Source organism: Dama dama, chromosome 30, assembly GCF_033118175.1.
Source record: "Dama dama isolate Ldn47 chromosome 30, ASM3311817v1, whole genome shotgun sequence".
Taxonomy (NCBI): Eukaryota; Metazoa; Chordata; class Mammalia; order Artiodactyla; family Cervidae; genus Dama; species Dama dama.
The window spans coordinates 11,057,911-11,073,452 of record NC_083710.1 but is presented as its reverse complement, the minus strand read 5'-3'; the positions used below and the strand labels follow the sequence as shown (position 1 = coordinate 11,073,452).

Genomic DNA, 15,542 nt, shown 5'->3' with positions numbered 1-15,542 from the left:
GAAAGCACCAGTGTACTTTTAAAACAAAACTAAAAAGTGAGAAGGTAGGGGCTTATTTCATGCAACAGTGCTATTATGATAAGGCACCACCCGGTATATGAAAAAGTCAAAGCATTTCCAAAACATGTATTTCTGTTACTGGTATCTTAACCTTTAGATAGGATGGTTAGAAAAAATCTAATAACATAATTCACTAACCACATCTTACTCCTTTCTCCATCATTCTTTGCTTTTAGTTTTTCCATATAACAGAACATATAATAAACAACAATGCAGCACGTGATATGTTAAACATTTCTTCCCAACCATCCAAGAAAGTAGTCTAGAATTAAAACAAGAAGCCAAACATTTGTCTGATACATTTGCAATAGCCTATCCCTGTAGAAGAACAAGGAGCTGGGGGAGGTGAGGAGAGGTTACCGTGGGGAGGGGGATGATAACAGGACCTATTTTCTATAGAGTATACTGAGGTACATAGGTTGAAAGTTTCTCAGGCAAATTCATGGCAAGAGCAAAATTGAGAGAAAGCTCAGAATTTTACATTCCCCCAGAGCTGATTTCTCAGATAGTCACACCCAATTAAATATTTCAAAAAATGCCCTTAGTCACTGCTATCGTCATCAGATACATCATTTAAAGGAGGCTTCAGTGACTGACTGTAAGAGTCTGATCTAGCAGGCTGGCACGTGGCCATGTCCCCAGTAGAAAGCAGGTCATAGCAGAAGTCACAAATCCGCACAGGCTTAGAGGACCGGCTGGCAAGAAGAAATCTCTTTTCAGAGCAGGGCCCACAGACAACAAAACCACATTTGCGGCAGTGGTGACGACGATTAACAGGTGTGAATTTTGCTTTCTGACAACACATACCTACAGTGGCCTCAGAGTCAGGAACCCAGACGGCAGCATGTTCGTTACTGGGTGTCTTCCCACTTTTGGAGAGTAAATCAGTGACACACTTATTTATAGGATTCATCCATTCTGATTTCTCAGTGGCAGCATAAACTGCAAATGATTTCGTTGGTGTCTTGATCAGCCATCCATTCCTCAAGTCTCCCTCATCTTTGCTGGAATCAATTGTGACATTTTCCAGGGGAATAATATGCTGTTTGATATATTTTTTCTTCTGGATGACAATATTGCCATGCACAAGAATATCATTAAGTAAGAAAAACTGCCTTGCTTTGGGCTTTTTCCTGCACAACTCAGTCAATACGCCTTCGCCAGTAAGAACACGTCCAGGTACAGTTAGGGTTGGCCAGCTGCTCCAAAACCGTTGTCTACTATATTTATACGTCTAGTATTTGCTTCACTCTTTGCCAAGGGATCCACCATCTTTTGCTAATAGCCCAGCCGGGCGCGGATGGCCGCAGCGGCGAAGGTCCGACTTCTCGTCCAGGGCGCCGCGCACGGACCCTCCTTGCTTCCCCGCCCCAGCTTCGCAGGGTGTGAGCCAGCAGCCCCGCGCAGACGGCGCAATCCGGACGTGGCTGGCGGGCATTGCAGACGCTTGTAGGTGACCCTCCCGCCCCTCCAGTCCCATTATATATATTTTGAACTATGTATGCATACATACATGTTTCCCTTTTATCTTCATATTCTATGCACATTCAGTTTTCCTCATAGGAAACTATGCTAATGTATTTAACACATACTTTATTTGAATGTGTTCTTTATTTTCCTATTTTAATCTAATTAAAGGCTATCTGTATCAATATGACATCACAGAAATAAAGAGGGGACAATGCTTCAGAGACAATGATCAGCCATCTGTTACAGTTTCCTGAAAAGCAAAGTGAACTGAAGAACAAATTTTGTTCATCATGTTTAGAATTATGTAAATGAGTTGTTAGCTTATCTAGTATCTCAGTGTAAGGAAGCTGCCTACCAATGCTGGAGACTTGAGTTTGAGCCCTGAGTCAGGAGGATCTCTTGGAGAAGGAAATGGCAACCCTCTCTAGTATTCCTGCCTGGGAAATCCAATGGATAGAGGAACTTGGCAGGCTACAGTCCAAGGGGTCGCAAAAGAGTCAGACATGACTTAGCGACTGAACAACAAATGAGTTTTATAACAGCATGTTCATTGGAGTTGCAAGTCTTTATCATAGTCATGTTATTAATAATAAGGAGATGAAGAAAATAAGTGTAAATAGCTACTTCTTGAAACTTGGAGAACAGGAAGTTTATCTTGATTAGTTGGTTGGCTGATTTTAATTGAAAAACTGCATTGGTATAATATTTATGCCAAAAAGTCAGTAGATAAGGAAAAATAAAAATGGAAGACGGTAAGAAGATAGCAAAGGTAATTAAAAATATATTATCCCTGATAAATTTGGCAAAAATGAGATTCATGAAAAAGGTGAAGAATTCAACAGTTGATATACAATTTAATTTGGAGATAGTAGGTTCAAGGCAAGTAATTTTAAATTAATGAAATTTTGATAGTTTATAGTATATAAATGCACTTATTAATAATTTTGAACTGACATAGAAAGAAGTTTACTTGGATCATGATGGAGAAAGCAGAAAAGGTTAAAACATCCTTTACTGAAAATGCGAGAAGGATCTGATTCAAAGAAAGGGAAATATTTATTAAGATCTTTAAGAACTCACTTACAGCCAATCAATTTAAAATGATTATTATACTGACAGCTTGCATGTTTTTCGGTAATAGTAATGACCTATTTGTGTGTACATAATAAATGACATAGTGTGTCCTGGAATCTAAGAAATTCATGATAGGAAAGGAAGAAAGAAAAGGACAGATGAATAGGGAAAAAAAAATCAAGGAACATTTATCTTTGGATGTTTGAATAGGCATTTTGAATCAATGCTTGATTTCAACTTAGAAGGGAGAGCCATTTCTTTAAGTAAATTTATTTATTTATTTTAATTGAAGGATAATTGCAATATTGTGATGGCATCTGCCATAATGACCGTAGTCATACATCTGATCCCTCCCTCTGGGTGAACCCATTTCTTGTGATAAGTTAAAGTGTGCGACTGTAGAAGCTGCTGGGCAGATTATGTAAAGAATATAGTTTGTAAGAAGTCAAGGAACCGAGTGATAAAGGGTTTGGATATGCTGTCCTTGAGAATCCTGAAATGAGTGATTTGGCAGCACTTGAACTGGTTAGAAAAATCATATGAAATAGGGGAAATATTCAGTGAATATGAGTGAGTTTCTTAAATGGCAATGGACTATAAACAAATTATAAGAAATGGATAGGAGAGATGGAAGAAATGAGACATAAAGAAGCAGATGACAAGTGTGTAGAAGAAAAATAAAGAAATGGAATTGGAGAGGCAGTGAGCCTTGTAATCTCACTTTCTGATACTGGAGTAGATGGCATATGAAACTGAACGCTTGCAGTGAGAGCACTATTCTTAGCTGATATATACATTTTAGTTCAGGACAGAAGACATAAGAAATATTCAAAAAGTTATTCTTGGCTGGTAGATTTGGGGAGAGGGAATATTGTTAAGGAGAATGTTGGTCAAGTGCCAGACATTAGTGGAAAAGTTTTCAATGCAGGAAAGGGGTAATAATTTGGATCAGGAGAGGGAAAACAGAGAGCATCCTGGGAAGGACAGAGATCATCTAAGCAGTTTGCATTTTGTTGATTGTCCAAAAACAAACCAAAAAAACACAAAAAGCATCACTATAAGAGAAGACAGACTTAGATTTGAATGACAGTTGAAAAAGTCTGACCAATCATGCCAAAGACACGGTACAGACACAGATATTTTATTTTAAACATAGTTTTTAAGTAGGGATTTTATTCAGTTTGAAGAGACATGATTCTTAATGATCATAGAATGAGGGGAAAGATGAACATTGAAATAGTTTATCCTGTATAGTGTGGCTAAACATGTTAATAGAAACTTAAATGTATTTAAAACTATAGAAGAGTTTCAGTCATAAATATTTTTGATGCCAAAATCCAAAATAAAATATCAACTAATACATTTTAATAATGCATTTAGCATAAAAAGCATTTTATTATGAAAGATACACCCTAGAACTCTGAGGTTGATTAATATTAGGAAATGCATTGGCTAAATAAGAAAACCATCCTGTAGTCCCAGTAGATATTACAATGGCCTTGATTGTATTCAACATGCCTTAATCATAAACTCTGGGTAAACCAGGGATACAAAAATATTTCTCAAAGTAATTAAGAATATTAGTCACGTAAAGCAAAAACATATTCAGCAAAGTATTATATATGTTTTCATAAAAACTTTCTATTTAAGCATTTCAATTGCTTCCATTATACCAAAGAATAAACTTAATAATCCATAATGCAGCCTTCAAGGCCCTTTAATTGAGTTTTAATTATCTCTTCAGTGTCATCCCAGACACTCTTTTCATTGCTTTCTTCACTCTGCTTTAGAATCAGTACTTGTGTTGGTTTCTTTTCATATAATGCTTAGCTTTTCCTGTTGATAAAATGTAAACATGTTCTGTTTCCAGAGAAATGGTGTGTGGCCACCCAGATTAGTGAGATATTCAGTTATTTTCTAGTATATCAACAAAGCCATCACCTTCTACTAGTAATTTCTCTATTTCCTTTAAACTGATATGTCTATAAGGAGATAAAAATTGTTAGCTCTATTCTACATTGCAGGTTTGGAGCTTAGTATTTACATCTATTTCTCTAACTGGAGATTCTCTGTAGTATAATTATTCAAGGGAGACAGGGCCTGCTTTCCATGGCAAAGGAGAAATATATAAATGTTAATTTTTTCCTATTAAATTTTCCTCTCTTTTATAGGCAAACATGTGATTTAGGCTCAATCAAACAAACATCTCTACTAAGATTCTGAATCTAGAGAGAATGACAATTAAAAAAGAGAGAGAGAGGTGTGGATTCCTTTGTCTAACAGTCGTGGTAATGACCACGGGATGAGGATGATGATGGCAATTGCAATGGAAGCAGTCTTCAACTGATCATTTCCATGATATGAAATTGGTTGAGGTTGTAGCTATCCAAAACTCAAGGCTTAATCCTATTTTTAAGCCTGCATTATCAACTTTACCACAGATTATGTGAGCTATTTAGTTTACTTCCTTAAATGCATTGGCAAAAGATCTTTTTGTTGTAAAACAAGGCATAGATTAGGCCTAAAACATATGGTTAACTTAATGGATTTTTACATGTTGAACAAGTAACCACCACTACTATCAATAAACAGACTTCCAGGTCATTACAGACGCTGTCTAGTTGCCCAAAATCCCACAGCCCTGATGTGACTGCTATTTAATTTAATGGCAGGTATGTCCTTGCTTCACTTTATAGTTTTACAACTGGCATGCTACAGTCCATGGGGTCGCAAAGAGTAGGACACGACTGAGTGACTGAACTGAACTGGTTAATTCGTTCATGAATATATTCAGATAGTGTTGGTCTTTTAATGGACTGGAACCTGGTGGTCCGGAGTCGATGATGAGAAAGTGAAAGAAGGAAAGAGGCTAGTATTCCCTGGGTTATGCAGCCGGCTTTCACGCTCCAGGGAATCAGCCAGAAACAGAGAGAGAGAAAGAAAGAAAGAAAGACAGCCAGCCAGCCAGCCAGCCAGACATGGGGACCCAAGCTCTGATGGAGCAAAGGCGTTTTAATCAATATGGCATGGGCATATATACTGTCTTACAAGGTAGTTATTCTCAGCAAAGATGAAGATTAAAAATCCAGACTTAACAAAATAGAAGGCGATCCCTATTAAAGAGAGAAGAGGGTACTTATCACCATAATGAGAAACTAATAAAGGAAATGCCTGGCTTCCTCAGCCCCGGGAAAGATCTGCCTCTCCTCTTAATTCCTGAATATTCAGGAATTAATAAGGGCCAGAGGATTCCTGACAAGATAGTAAACTTTATCAGTCACTTTTTAACTCCGGGCACAGTGATAGTTCCTAGGCAAGTGGAGATGTTAAGACATCCTATTTTCAAGGTCACAGTCTATTCAAAAACAGAATAATAGTGCAAAATAAGCAAATGCCACTTCAGTTTAGTACCTCAGAAAACATCAATAATTAAATTGTATTTATCATCAAGCAAGAGAAAATGAAGCCTTGATAGAATGTATTTAAAGACTCTTCTACTTGAAAATGTAAGCTTCAATGTTTACTGATACTTTTTTTTTTCTTATGAATACATCTGCTTTAAAGAAATAGGAGGCCTTTCTGATGTTGCAAAGATCTATTTCTCATATAATTTCTTTAACTACCAGGTGTCATTTTAATCACAATTCCAAGGGTATTGTTTTTTTTTTTTTTAATTTTATGCTGATTTGTTTTATCATCTGAAAAAGTTATCTTTATAAGTAATTTCCAAATAGCTTCTTTTGAATAAAGGGTTATACACAGAAATTAAGTTTTATGTGAATAAAAAGTATCTATATGTATTTCAAAGATACCAAAAGAGGTTATGCATCAGGGATAACATTTTAAACTGGTATTCTAATAGTATCTGCAACAAAGAATAGCTGTTTCCAGTTTACCACTTAAAATTTTAACTACATTTGATGAGACTGATAATACTAACTCACATATTTGAATTTATTTTTTATACAATATTGAGCAAATATTTTCATATAAGCAATTCAGCATTAATTCACTGTTTAGGAAATTTCATGGGTTATTAAATTTGTTGCTAATTTGCAAATATAAGATAGTTTCAAAGAAATACTGTTCTGTGATTTGAATACTTATATTTTAATATAGATAGCTTTTCTTCCCCCAGCTATCTGCATTTATTTAGATGATGGAGGAAAATTCACTTATCAAATGATATAAAGCAAGATTGGGTCAAAGGAGTGAGTGATTGTGTGAGCTGTTTCTAAGTTTCCTCTTTGGTGTTCCTATGATTTATCTTTTTCCCTGCAAACACACACTCAGTTCAGTTCATTCGCTCAGTTGTGTCTGACTCTTTGCGACCCCATGAATCGCAGCACGCCAGGCCTCCCTGGCCATCACAAACTCCTGGAGTTTACTCAAACCTATGTCCATCATGTCAGTGATTGCATCCAGCCATCTCATCCTCTGTCGTCCCCTTCTCCTCCTGCCTTCAATTTTTTCCCAGCATCAGGGTCTTTTCCAATGAGTCAGTTCTTCACATCAGGTGGCCAAAGTATTGGAGTTTCAGCTTCAGCATCAGTCCTTCCGATGAACACCCAGGACTGATCTCCTTTAGGATGGACTGGTTGGATCTCCTTGCAGTCCAAGGGACTCTCAAGAGTCTTCTCCAATACCACAGTTTAAAAGCATCAATTTTTCAGTGCTCAGCTTTCTTCACAGTCCAATTCTCACATCCATACATGACCACTGGAAAAACCATAGCCTTGACTAGACGGACCTTTGTTGGCAAAGTAATGTTTCTGCTTTTTAATATGCTATCTAGGTTGGTCATAACTTTCCTTCCAAGGAGTAAGCATCCTTTAATTTCATGGCTGCAGTCACCATCCGCAGTGATTTTGGAGTCCAAAAAAATAAAGTCTGACACTGTTTCCACTGTCTCCCCATCTATTTCCCATGAGGCGATGGAACCAGATGCCATAATCTTAGTTTTCTGAATGTTAAGCTTTAAGCCAACTTTTTCACTCTCCTCTTTCACTTTCATCAAGAGGCATTTCAGTTCCTCTTCATTCTCTGCCATAAGGGTGGTGTCATCTGCATATTTGAGGTTATTGATATTTCTCCCGGCAATCTTGATTCCAGCTTGTGCTTCTTCCAACCCAGTGTTTCTCTTGATGTAGTCTGCATGTAAGTTAAATAAGCAGGGTGACAATATACAGCCTTGACATACTCCTTTTCCTATTTGGAACCAGTCTGTTGCTCCATGTCCAGTTCTAACTGTTGCTTCCTGACCTGCATACAGATTTCTCAAGAGGCAAGTCAGGTGGTCTGGTATTCCCATCTCTTTCAGAATTTTCTACAGTTTATTGTGATCCACACAGTCAAAGGCTTTGGCATAGTCAATAAAGCAGAAATAGATGTTTTCCTGTAACTCTTGCTTTTTTGATGATCCAGCGGATATTGGTGATTTGATCTCTGGTTTCTCTGCCTTTTCTAAAACCAGCTTGAACATCTGGAAGTTCTCAGTTCACATATTGCTGAAGCCTGGCCTGGAGAATTTTGAGTATTACTTTACTAGCGTGTGAGATGAGTGCAATTGTGTGGTAGTTTGTCCTATTCAAATTACTTAGAAGAAGATGAAATAATTCAGATTCTAAAGGTATTAATTAGTAACTTCCTTCAGTAAAGGAAGGTATAAAGTGGAGCATTTTGTTTTCAAGCTTATTCTGGTTTTATGTCCTTCTTTAGTATAGGCTGCCTTCTCTCATTGAACAAATACGGTAATCAAAAAACATTAAGACATTATGCAACAAAATAAGCCTTTTCATCTTTATTAAAAGTACAGTGAAAAGCATAAGAATTCTAGATTTTCCCCAGTATAAGATATATAGAGAATATTTTAGTCATGAATACACCAGATTTCGGATTTTAGTCACCAATGAACCAAGAAATTTCAGCACTTCGGTTACATGGTAAACAAACACACAAAAGGAATCACTGAGAAAAATGTCCACTAAAAGTGTAAAAACTGTGAAAACTGTGTTAGACTGCAAACAAGCAAAATTAACAAAATTAACTGTATTCTATTCTCAGCCATTATCTTACTACAATATAAATTTCTGTTGCAAACAAAATCCATTTTCTGAAATCCATTTCTTCACTATATTGTGTTGTTTGAAAGTTGTTTTGATGAAGTTCAGTGTGCAAAGCCAAGATTAAGAAAACAATGGTTTAAAAAGAAAAAAAAAAGTCATGTCAAACTTGTAAAAGAAGTTCACAGGTAAGAAGTCTGTAACTAATATTTTCAAGAACAAAAACCTGTATTATTTTGGACTATTTCTCTACTATCTTTGGCTTTCATTCTCAAGGTTATTTTATTATTTTTTTTAAATATGGATTTTCCCATTCCAATCTTTGCATTTGAGTTCCAGACAGTAAGCACAAAGGAAAGAAGAAATATCTTATGTCTTTTATTTAAAGAGTCTTCCTGAAATCACTTACTAATCTTCTGTTCATAGTTCATTAGTCAAAAATTTGTCAGAAGGCCAAAACTAGCTACAAATAGGACCTAAAATATGTCTTTAAGCCACAGTGGCAAGTTACTGTAGCAAAATTAGAGTTCATGTATCGAAATGAGAAGATAAGAAAAGATAACTAGAGGAAATAAAGCATTTCTGGATAATTGGTACTCAGAATATTGTTCCATTTTTGACGTTGATAGCGACAAGCACCTTTTACAAAATCTTGATTAGATACAATGGCTTGTCAGGTTCTTTGAGATTGCTGGGTATGGAATAACATATTTTGATCCCCTGGAGAAGAAACTGGCAATCTGCTCCAATATTCTTGCCTAGAAAATTCCGTGGACAGAGGATTCTGGCGGGCTACAGTCAGTCTATGGAGCCACAAAAAGTCAGACACGATTGAGCCTGCAAACACACAACTAAAAATGTTTTATATCTTCCTGGTGATTCTTTTACATTTATATTTTTTATTTACCTTAATGAATTGAGTACCTTTGCCAGTAAAATGTTAAAATAATAACTTTAAGCAACATAATTAAATTTTGAGATTTAATGCTAATGCTTCAAATAGTTTGCTATCTAGCACATGTCTTAAGGATAAGAAACCATTTATTTAGCTTGTTAATTGTTCTAAAATCTTCATACTTTTTCTATTTAATAAGTTAATATGAAGATTTAGATTAATATAGTTCCTAATTGTTAATCTATTTCAAGTTGCTGAACCAAAATAAATTAACGTTTGCGGTACTTGTATTTTTGCTTTTAAACATTTTGCTAATGTTTTCTCATATTTTTATATACAGTTCACACTGTGCTTATATTTAATGTTTATATATATATATATATATATATATATTATACACATATACATTTTTGGCTTTCTTTGGATGTTAAATTGTGACATTGTGTTGGGTAATGATGGTGGTGTAGCGTGCTGTCGGGTCTGACTCTAGGACCCCATGGACTGTAGTCCATCAGATTCCTCTCTCCATGGGATTTTCCAGGCAAGAATATTGAAACAATCTTCCTGTTTGTTCTCCAGGGTATCTTCCCAACCCAGGGATCAAACCCATATCTTTTGCACCTCCTGAATTAGTAAGCAGATTCTTTACTACCTGGGAAGCCCTGAGTTGTGTACAATACTTCAAATATTTTTTCCTATAGTTTTAGACAGTGTTTATAAAATTGAAATAATCTGTTCTTTGAAGGTTTACTAAAACTCATCATCATGTAAGTCATATGATATTTTAGAAAGAATTCCTCAATGACAGAATGTGTGTGAAATTCTATTTTAGTGTTTCAATAGAAAATAAGAGGGAAAGAATTAGAAATGACAAAGACAAAACTTTAAAGATATGTCATTGTAAAAGCTTTCATGGTGCAGTAGTGCAATGGGATTTTGGATAACATATAATAAATACCTAGAATAATAGTACCCAAGTCATATTATCTGAGGATTTATTTCTGGAAGAACTGACTGGCCCAAGGTCAAATTCCTGCAAATTCCGTTTTTTTTTTTTTTTTTTTTTTTAATTGTTTCCTTTGTTACAATATGAATAGAAAGTTAAATCTCACCAGATTCGTGGATAAAGTCTCTAACATGACAGAGTGAAACTGAAATTAATAAATGAATAAAAAAGACACTTGTCAAAATTTTCATAATACATGAAATGTACTGTTTAGATGTAAAAGAAGATATTCTGTTTTTGTACAAGTATATCAAGATTTTTTCAGGTTGTCTGAGTTCCTGTGTATTAAATACATCATGGAGCGGTGCTTGGTGAAGAGGCCAATGGAGGGACTTGAGAGTAAGAAACAAATTTCAAAAAAAAAAAAAGTTGTATAATATGAGAAAACATAAGGATCAGTTAGTGCAGAACACCACAAAAAAATTCTAATAGTACACTCAGAATGATAAAGAGAAGAAACTGAGGTGAGAGAACTAACAAAAAGTGATCCAAATTTACCTCATGTGAGTGAAAAACATGTTTCCTCAGTGAAACGCCCTTGAGTGATAAAATGACTAAAGCAAGGTCCAGTGAAAGCCATTCCATTGATGGCTACAGAATAACACTAAACAACACTATAGATAAATGTTAGTTGTGTGTTCATTGATGGCATTCAAAGATAGAGAGGGAAAGGATGTATTAAAGATAAAATTAAAGCTTTGGTGTACACAGGACATGAGGTTTTTCAAGAACAAGGGTCTGATACTCAAAAGAAAATAGAATCTTTTAATTTTGGTGGTATTAGATTTTCACTCTGGAATCCTAAATAAAACTAAATATCAATAAACAGCAATTGTCTAGAGATATTTTAAACATCTAAAGTATCAAATTATTTGTATTTCACACACTAACTTACAGGATGCTACTGAAGATTGTAATAGTTTTAAAGAAGGGAAAATAGAAATATACTGGAAGACATGGAATCCAGGAGGGGAAAAAAGTGGTATTCAACTTTTTTGTCATATTCATTTCAAAGTGGTAGTCATTTCAAAGGAAAAAGACAGAATTTAAAAATCAGCACGGCTTACTTCACTCTGTATAGTGGGCTCCAGCTTCATCCATCTCATTAGGACTGGTTCAAATGAATTCTTTTTAATGGCTGAGTAATATTCCATGGTGTATATGTACCACAGCTTCCTTATCCATTCATCCTGACACATGTATATGGAATTTAGAAAGGTGATAACGATAACCCTATATGCAGAACAGAAAAAGAGACACAGAAATACACAACAGACTTTTGAACTTTGTGGGAGAATGTGAGGGTGGGATATTTCAAAAGAACAGCATGTATGCTATCTATGGTGAAACAGATCACCAGCCCAGGTGGGATGCACGAGACAAGTGCTCCGGCCTGGTGCACTGGGAAGACCCAGAGGAATCGGGTGGAGAGGGAGGTGGGAGGGGGGATCGGGATTGGGAATACATGTAAATCCATGGCTGATTCATATCAATGTATGACAAAACCCACTGGAAAAAATAAAATAAAATAAAATAAATAAATAAATAAAAGATACTGTAATAGAGGAAAACAAAAAAAAAAAATAAAAAAATAAAAATCAGCACGGAAGTGAAAGAATTTCACAGAGCAGTTGTACAGCCTTTGTATGGGGAAAACTATTCAGCAATATTATTCAGCACTCTACCGAGGTACCTCTCTGGGGGATATGCCATCAAAAGAGAAAATGCAACTAAGACCGAAAGACAAATTCTAATTTTACAGCTGAAATTATCAAAAGTGAGTATACCTGCGTGATCACTATCCTGGTTAAGAAGTTATCAGTAACCCAAAATTGCCCCATTATATACCACTTCAGTCAATATGACAAGCATCCCATCTTACCATTTTGTTTTTCTTTTTATTTGTCTTTCTGGCTAAAATGCCATGCCTTTGAATTTATTGATTCTTTCGTTGGCTTGAGTCTGCTGCTGAAGCTCTTTATTGAATGCTCAGTTCTGTCATTGTATTCTTCAGAGCCAGGATTAGTGTTCGGTTTTTTTGTATGGTTTCTAGTTCTTTGGTTTTCTTCTGACAGGGGATGAGCTGACATCACAGACTCAATGGACATGAGTTTGAGCAAACTCTGGGAGATTGTGAAGGACAGGGAAGCCTGGCATGTTGAAGTCCATGGGGTCGCAAAGAGTCAGACACGATGAGCAAGTGAACAACAAAATTTCTTTGTTAATCTTATTTTGTTCATTTATTGCTTTCCTGATTTGTTTACTTATCTAAGTTACTTTGCATTTCATTGCATAAGATGAAATAACCATTCTGTAAGATGATTATTTTTGAATTCTTTTTCAGGTGATTCATAAATATCCATTTCTTTGATAGGGTCATATATGCCTGACTATTCATGATACCTGTAGGCTGTTATTGGTGTCTAGGTATGTGAAGGAGCAAGTACCTCCTTTGACCTTGTAGACAGGTTTCAGCAAGCAAAGACTTTTTGTCAGTTCCCAGGGCTGGCATTATTATGTGCAGAGTCACAGTTACGTTGTTTTGGAGATGGATCACCAAATCTAAGTTACAGCAGCACTAGAGGCTACTGCAGGTCCACAGCGGATTCTGCAGTTGGTAGGTCTGTTACCAGGGACTTGGGGATGCATGGGTCCTGCCCGGTGTTTGGGTGGATGCTACTGCCTCCAGAACCTTTTTCAGTAGAGTAGTATTATGACAAGCATCTGTTTCAGTCTCTGCAGCTAGGTCTGCTGACACTGGGTCTGTTAAGAGGTGTGTGGTTTCTAAAAGATGTATGGATTCTAGCAGGTCCCTGAGAAGGCTCCTGCCAGTTCGCTAGGTGAGTCCCTGGGAGGGCAGAACTGTCCCCAGGCCATGGCTGAGAGGAGCTGGAACTCAGCCCAGGGCTGCCTCAGGGTTCACAACCAGGGCTGAGGTCCACAGGTCTGGCTCTCCAGGCCCCAGGTGGCGTGCCTCCTGTCACGCTGCTGGGCAGACAGAATGGCTGCCTGGCTGTGGAGATATAGCATCTGCAGTGGGACCCAGGTTGGTAAGCTGACCTCAGGAGACACAGATGGGAGTGTCTCTTGGGGCAAGTGCTGGGGCAAGCAGAACTGCTCTTATGCTGCACTTAGGAGGGCCTGGAACCAAGTCATAGGGCTGTTTCAGGATCTGCCAGATGAGCTTTGGCTGGCCTGCCTCCCGGGGCATTAATGAACAATTTTCCTACTGGGCCCCTGGGCTGGCAGGACTGCTCATGAACTTTGCTGGGAGTGGTTTAAGCCAAATACATGGGTTGTTTAGGTCCATTTTAGCTATTCTGGAGGAAAAAAAAAAGTGGAAGTGCAACCTACCAGGTCTTTGAGCCAGCAGAAGTGATCATGGATTGTGGCTGGGAGGGGTAGGGATACAGTTAAAGTCACACCAAGTTCTGAAGACCTGCATCCAAGGGCTCTGGGGCAACTGAGAGGGGCTAGAGCCAGGTCAAAAGCCTGTAATATAATTTAAATATATACCTATCTATATTTATAGTATACATTTTTTATATATAATAAGTTTGCATGATGGTTTCTGGCAGTTAACTTTAAAAATGGAAATATGATTGCTATATATAAGATAGAAACACATGGCTACTCTTACCTGTCATTTCACCGCCATGGGTCTTCTTTCTTCAGCTTAAGCAAAGCTAAAGGGAGAAAATTAAATGAGATTTTTGAGGTTGTGTAAGGGTGTTTTTCACAAAGGTATCATCAAAATGCCATGACAGAAATATTTGTGAGTATAAATCACTGAAGTCAAATTACTGACTTCTATACACAAAGCAGACCTAGGGAGCTGAGTGAGACATTAGCTCTTCTCCCATTCAAAAGTGTGGTCATTAGGAGGCGATGGAAGACAGTGAAACCAGAAAATGTGGAATGAGTTGTTTGTCTGGGCCCTATGACATTTTAAAGGGAAGAAATGCAAGAATTTTTCTACTTTGCATCTATTCTTCATTTTCAAGCTGAATGTCAGTGATAATATATAGGGAATGCAATTTAATGATAAAGTATTAACTATGCTAAAAGAAAGCATGACTCAGAGTAGATGAGTGGCATCAAAATGCTGAGGGTTGACTTCAGCTGCTCTAAGAGCTGTTATGAGGGGTTGACCTCCAGTGTTCTCTAACTGAAAAAAATCACCAAGATAGAGAAGAGTAGTGATAAATAGTGACTGATTTGGAAGTGTCCTTTAAGAAAATAAGTATTGCTAATTAACATATCATTGCATTTTCAACAGAAAAAGTGTAACAAAGTTGCATCAGTTGGTGTAAGGATTATTTAGGTAACATTGCATGCTAAGTTACTTCAGTTGTGTCCAACTCTTTGTGACCCTGTGGATTGTAACCTGCCAGGCTCCTCTGTCCATGAGATTCTCCAGCTAAGAGTACTGGAGTGGGTTGCCATGCCCTCCTCCTAGGTATCTTTCCTACCCAGAGATCAAATCTGAGTCTTGTATGTCTTCTACATTAGCCGGTCAGTTCTTTATCACTATCACCAGGGAAGCCCAAACATTGTTACTACTTATTTAATTTCTACCACCTCTGTAGAATTAATTATAGCAAATATGTTAACGTATTATGACCTCTGTGCTGAGGCTAAATTGTGATAAATGTGCACAACATGGAACTTTAAAGCAGAAGGTGACCTTTTAATTGTAAATGTATAAACTTATCAAATTAAAAAGCTCTATTCTATTTCAAGTTCTGGGAACACAGATTGTGTGCTGTGTTCTTAGTCATTCAGTTGTGTCCAACTCTTTGCAACCCCATGGACTGTAGCCCATCAGGCTCCTCTCTGTCCATGGGAATTCTCCAGGCTAGAATACTGGAGGGGGTTCCCATTCCCCCTCCCTTCCAAGAGATCTTTCCAACCCAGGGATGGAACCCAGGTCTCCTGCATTGTAGATGGTCTCTTTACCAGCTGAGCCACCAGG

At 37.1% G+C, this 15,542-nt stretch overlaps 1 pseudogene; it reads right to left on the bottom strand.

Moving 5' to 3' along the window:
• Positions 1-601: 601 nt before the first annotated feature.
• Positions 602-1,332, bottom strand: LOC133049193 (pleckstrin homology domain-containing family F member 2-like; annotated as a pseudogene).
• Positions 1,333-15,542: the final 14,210 nt, after the last annotated feature.